The sequence below is a fragment of the Pterocles gutturalis genome, unplaced genomic scaffold (genome assembly GCF_000699245.1).
Source record: "Pterocles gutturalis isolate BGI_N339 unplaced genomic scaffold, ASM69924v1 scaffold10228, whole genome shotgun sequence".
NCBI lineage: Eukaryota > Metazoa > Chordata > Aves > Pterocliformes > Pteroclidae > Pterocles > Pterocles gutturalis.
Window position 1 is genome coordinate 29,516 of NW_010123066.1, and position 6,000 is coordinate 35,515.

General features: G+C 37.1%; 1 protein-coding gene across 1 annotated transcript in view; it reads left to right on the top strand.

Annotated features, from left to right (window-relative positions):
• Positions 1-6,000, top strand: part of STK39 (serine threonine kinase 39) — a gene marked incomplete at both ends in the record, with an annotated part of 38,057 nt that overhangs the window by 24,879 nt on the left and 7,178 nt on the right. The window lies entirely within an intron of this gene.

The following is a 6,000-nucleotide window of genomic DNA, read 5'->3' on the forward strand; positions in this document are numbered from 1 at the left end:
ATAGCCCATTTGGGATTCCTTGTTTTTGAGGTGAAGTGTGACTTTTGAGGAACAGTGTAACTCATCTTCCCAATTAATTGAAAATATCCTCCTCAGCACAGGTACACATTCATCCCTGAAAGGACTATTGTTAAAATGGGAATTAAAGAATTATTTTCAGTTAATAACAGTAATTAAATTTATGTAGTGGAATTAATAAATGGATAAATAATGTCTAGAAACCAAAAATCATACTGCATTACTATACTTGCACATTTGCCATGTTACTGGGACTTCTGCAAAGCACTGCAATTTCTCAAAACAAAATCAGGTTCAAATTTTGGACTCAGGCTGGAGCAGAGATAGTAAGTAAGTTGCAGTATTTATGTAAAACCTCATGGTTTTTACCTGAAGTGCTAAGCTGTGATTAAACATGTAACTTCTGTTTTAAGCAGAAGGCTTGTGACATGATTGGATAAATGTGATTATATGGTGATTTCCTTTGATGCATTGGAATGCAAATAAATGCATAGCTGTGGGGGTTGAAATCTGCTTTTGTGTCTTGGGAAACATTCAGGAAAGGTTTGCAAGAGGGCTAAAGGTAAAAATGATAAAATCTGATGGCTCTACATGCTTGAGATGTGTTGGGAAGCAATGGGTCTGGGGTTTTTTTGGAGAGAAAAATACACAGCAAAATGTTGTGCTAAAACCAAAACTGTGGTCAGTAATGTCCTATTTCTCATCATTGTTCTTACTATAAAATAACTGGCATTGAACTAGCATGGTAACTGGCATTTTAAATACTTCTCAAGAAATTGTATGGGAAGTGAAGCTCTTGGGACTTCTGATTTAAAAAAAAAAAAAAAAAGAACAGGGAGTGGGGACACAAAAAAGCTCACCTTATGAACTGCCAAGTAATATTGGCACTTCAAAGACTAATTCAGCATATCTGCGATCTGTGTAATGGATGAGTCCTGTCTCCTACCACATTACCACAGTCTTAGGAAAATGTGAAGATACACAGCATCAGTTAACTGGTCTTTCTCTTTTCTGCCTGAAAGTCAAATCTGGGCTCTTACTAGGACAGACTACAGAAAATGAAAAAGCTGAGGTGTTTAAATAACCACCATGTAATTTCTGCTCTCTGGCACGTGGGATTGTGTATATCTTGAATGCTGTACTAGCAGATGTAGCTTAAGGGCATCAGTGGCAAAGTAAAAGACAATTTTATCTCCAGAAAAAGCTAAGCTAGTTGATTTATTGGACTGCAGTATTTCCACAAGGATGTGTGTTAAAAAAAAAAAAAAAAAGATTATATGGATTGCTTTCTGTAGATATGCAAGTGCAAAAAATGGAGAACGGTACTGACTATTCTTTAGTTAGAAATTAATAGGAAGCAGTGTCAGCGTTCCACAGACTTTTGCAGATGTGTTTTAAATGAGTGAGGCCTACCCATTTGCATCACTCCAGGAATTCAGGAGCAAACTACATTTATGCTCTAAGTTATCTATATATGGAGGGAAGCAAGGCATCTTCCATGTTACTGAAATGTTTAATGCTCATGAGTCCCATCAATTTTGCTTACACAAATGAATCTTACTTGCCATACTTTCAGGTCACTGTACTCCTTTGTGGAGCAGAATTAAAAATGTTTTAAATCTACTCAGGACTCCATCCCAAATATTCAGTTGCCAGAGACTTTAATAAGAATAGCTTGAATTATTGAAATACTGGGGAAAATCAAGATTGCTAGTTTAGTAATCTTCCTGTAGAATGAGGAAAAAGGCAATTGATCCATAATATTACTCTCACTGAAAGAACGGATTTTTAATGTGGTCTGGATCATATGCTGTACCATGTATGAACTGCAGAAATGTTTTATGTGTGTATGCATTGCTATCCCACAGTGTGTCATTTTTATGTTTTGTTTTTTTTTAAATTAGACACTGAAATAAAATACTAAATCTGTAAGTGGGCATAGTTCTTTGCTGTTTTGAGGAGTTATGAATAAGGAAGAAGATCTTAATAATCAGAAACTGTTCATTCCCTTCTTTGTCACCCTACAAAAATAAACTTGTAAAGAGATTGCAGAACCAAAAGAATAAGTGATGAATAATAGATGCTTCTTTGCCCAGTCTCTCTAACATCTACATATAGCAAGCACATCAGTGCCTCGAAGACAACAATTAGTTTTGCTTCCTTATGCTGTAGGCTGCTTTTCATCAAGCTTTGGGAAATGTGGGTAGCTTCTGCCTTCTGATGCTGCAGTTCTCTCTCTGTCAGGCTGATTTGGGCTAACCTTTGAGGGATGGGATTTACAGTTGCTCTGCTCATCTGGTTAAGCAGACATTCTCCTGGAAAGCTGATGCATGCTATTGTTGGCTGGCAATGTTGAATTATCTGTATCCTATATTAAAAGAGTCAGGACAGATAGTTCTGTCAGCAGCTTAATTTGTTCTTAAATCTTTGTGACTCTGGTGTATACTGCAATAAGCTGTAACCAGCAACAATGTATACAACAATAATAATAATATGATGCTTAATCTCTGTGTGGTAGTCATGATTTTTTCACTCACTAAATTGTCCAAGCGTTCTCTGTTGTAGCTGATGTTCATAATGTCTTTCTTCCACAGCTGTGGTAACGTCAGTGGCTTGTGAAGTTTTTCCTCTTACAAACTGCTTTTGGTTGTAAATGACAGTGTTCTGAGCTGCTTTTGTGTTGGATGCAGTTTAAATGCAAGTCATTCAAATCCATTTTTATTCCCTGGTGCTCTTCTGATTTATGTGAAATATGTGTTTTAATATGTGTTAATTTGTCTTTGTAAGGCTGAAGGCTTTCATTGTTTTCTTCATTAGCTGAAGTTATGATTCAGTTTAGCTCCTATTTTGGAAGGAGCATATAGGTTTTTAAAACAATAAAACCCAAATTAGAATTGAGCGTGTTTTAACTTGTTTCCCTTTGTTTCTGAAATACTTACTGAAAGAGATATAATCCTAGCATAAAGAAGTATCGATTCTGTGTATATTGACTTAAGCTAATAGAGAAATTGCATTTGTATAGCTACCACATGCAATGTAAGAGAACTTCCTCCTTATTTTTATGGAGATACAAGAAGTTAGTTTCAGTTCCATGCTCTTTCTTGGATTTGCTTTGTGGCATTGAATAAATCACTTCCTTTGTCCACCTCTTTATTTCGTTCTGTAAAATGGCAGGCCTGTAGCAGAGTATCAGAAGAAATATATAGAATCTTTTCAACTGCTGTAATGCTGTAATCATTGGGGCGAAATGCAAGCATACTGCCTTTGATATCACTCTTCTGATAGTATCTTAAATTATAACAAGTAATGAAATTCCAAATATTTACAATATTCCGAATACAAACCGTGTTGTATATTCTTGCTAGGATCAGTGTTAAGACTTGTTTTTTGCTCACCTTCCGTTTGCCTTTTTCTCCCTGTTCATCCAGCACTTCAGAAATTAATTTTGGTCCTAGGCTAGTACCACTCAAGACAACCCTTCTTATGCTAGCTTGTAAGAAAACTAATAAAAGGTCATTTGCCATTTGGTTGGAACAAGTCAAGATGGAGCAAACTGGATCTGAACGAGAACATGGAATTCAAACTACCTATAGCACTAACTGCTAATGTCATTTGAGGATGAGCATCTCTTCTCATGTTGCTGGACTTTTCCGCCAATTTTAGCAGTGATGCAAGAGAGCTTAGGAAGTTGAACTGAAGTCCACTGACAATTTTAGGCTTACATATGGAGGTCTGCAGAGATGTCTTCTCTCCAGCAGGCTGAATCATGAATTTGTAATCGGTATGTCATTAATGATAGAAACCGTGGATCCCATTGCCAGTTTACAGTCTTAAAAGTCCCCCCATAGAAAGAAAAAGGGGACATAGAAGGAAGACACTTTAGCTGTCTATATGTAAGCAAAAAGAGTTCAAGATAGCATGAATCAGGAAGAACATAGTGCATTCTTTGAAGGACAGTTCATATGAAGGAAATGCTATACTTGATTGTAAAATAAAATCAGAAGAAAAGAGGTTTATTTGTTCTCTCAAGGGTAAAGTGTCATTGAATCTCATAGAAAGTTGATAAACAAGGCACAAAATCTGGGCTTTGTCTCTTAGTCATTGTATGGCATCCTTGTAGAGCTATACAGTACTCATTCCTAAGTTATGTCTACAAGTCTCCAAGATAAACATTGTTTGAACTTCCTTCCTTCTTCAGGTAATTTTTTTCCCCTTACAAGGTAACACTAGAAGTTGGGATGAACGGTCTGTCTTGCATACACTTGACATTGTTCATTCACATTCGTTTCCTTTAGTACTTCATTTTGAGGGCAGAAAAACTCTTAATGTCCATATTTCTGAAGCGGATCTTCAACATACATTTCAAAAAACACTTGTTGAGCAGAGCTGGGAGTTGAATTCTGTCAGAAATACAAGAGATTGTTGAAGTGAGACTTGAGATGCCCTCTGAGATGTTCATCATGTTGTATTGTCTCACTGAATTTGGGTGGGAATATCTCTGATGTTTGAAAATATCTTAATGATGTTATTGCTGTCTGTTAGTGTGATTTCTTCAGATCTGCTGCTTTTTCTATCAGTTTTTCCATAAGTTCCTGCAGTGACTCAGTCAGGCTGAGATTATTGGCAAAGCACAGATGAATACTTTGTGCAGTAGTGAACACAGCTTCCTATAACATTCCATAAGTAGCCATCTCCCTTGTTTTTTAGATAACAGTTGAGTGTTATGGCTATCAAGTCCCATGAACTCCTTGTCATTTCTGTGCAGTGATTTTTGTGTTGGCCCATTGCAGTGTTTTCATTAGCTTTTACAAGCTGCAGTATTTCAAGGAGTAGCTTAAGCTGCCCACTGCCAAAAGAAAGAATTTGTAAGCTTTGCCATAGGGGACTATGGTTTGATGAGAGAAAATGGGATAATCATTTCCCTCCCTCTCCCCTGATGGCTGTACCATGATGTTTTTGCTATAAATGCTTGACACCGTAGGCACAAATTCCTGTTGTTGTACTGTGACAGGCTACAGTCATTTCTAACAAAACAATTCTGGCACCAGTGCCACTCAGTGATTGCTTATCTTTGTTCCTTTTTTTTTTCCTTTTTTCTTTTTGTCTCCTCACACACATGTTATAGTTGCCGTTAGTGTACTTTCTGGAAAAGGTTTTTCCCGTGTTGAAGGTTGTTTAAGGCCTGTACAGACAAAAGGGATATAGAGATTTACCACGCTCTGAAGCCAACACTTATAGAGTAATCCAGAAGATTGGAAAGATTTGATAGTGATGAAGTGAAAATTTTCTGAAGATTTCAGTATAGCAACTTGCCATACCTTTATAGAAATGTGCTCGTTTTAATTCTGTGATGTTTTGTGAGAGGGGAGGAGGGGTAAGGTTAGTGAAGAAGATCCATTGCATCCTAGCAAGGTTGGACTTGCAGTAGCACAAAAGATGAGTGTTTGGTGGCCAAAGACAAGTGAGTGTTTAAGAAGAATCTGTTTCTTTAAGGGACAGAATTGCTCCAATTTTGTCCTGTGGTTATCAAAAGGTCTTGGGACTTTCAAGGTTTTTTAAAGTGTCTTTCTCTTGATAAACCAAACATAACATTAAAAGAGGATTACTAGAAACGGGGGAACACATAAAGTACTGAAGGGTTGCCTTCACAACTTACTTTTTGTTTTGTAAGCAGAGATGCAACTGGTCAGTGCTGAAGCTTATCAGTTAGGTTGATTATGACTGTTCTTAAACTCTTACAGATCATTGTAGTCTCATAAACTGTATGAGCATTGCAATGGGTGCTGGCCCTTACAGCTGATTCATATCTAGTGTGGTGCTACTGTGGTCTCCAAATTCTGCAATTGTCATTACAATGCTTAAATACTTATCTTAGATGCATCCCTTAAAATCATAGAATCATAGAATGGTTTGGGTTGGAAAGGACCTTAAAGATTATCAAGTTCCAACCCCCCTGCCATGGGCAGGGACACCCTCCACTAG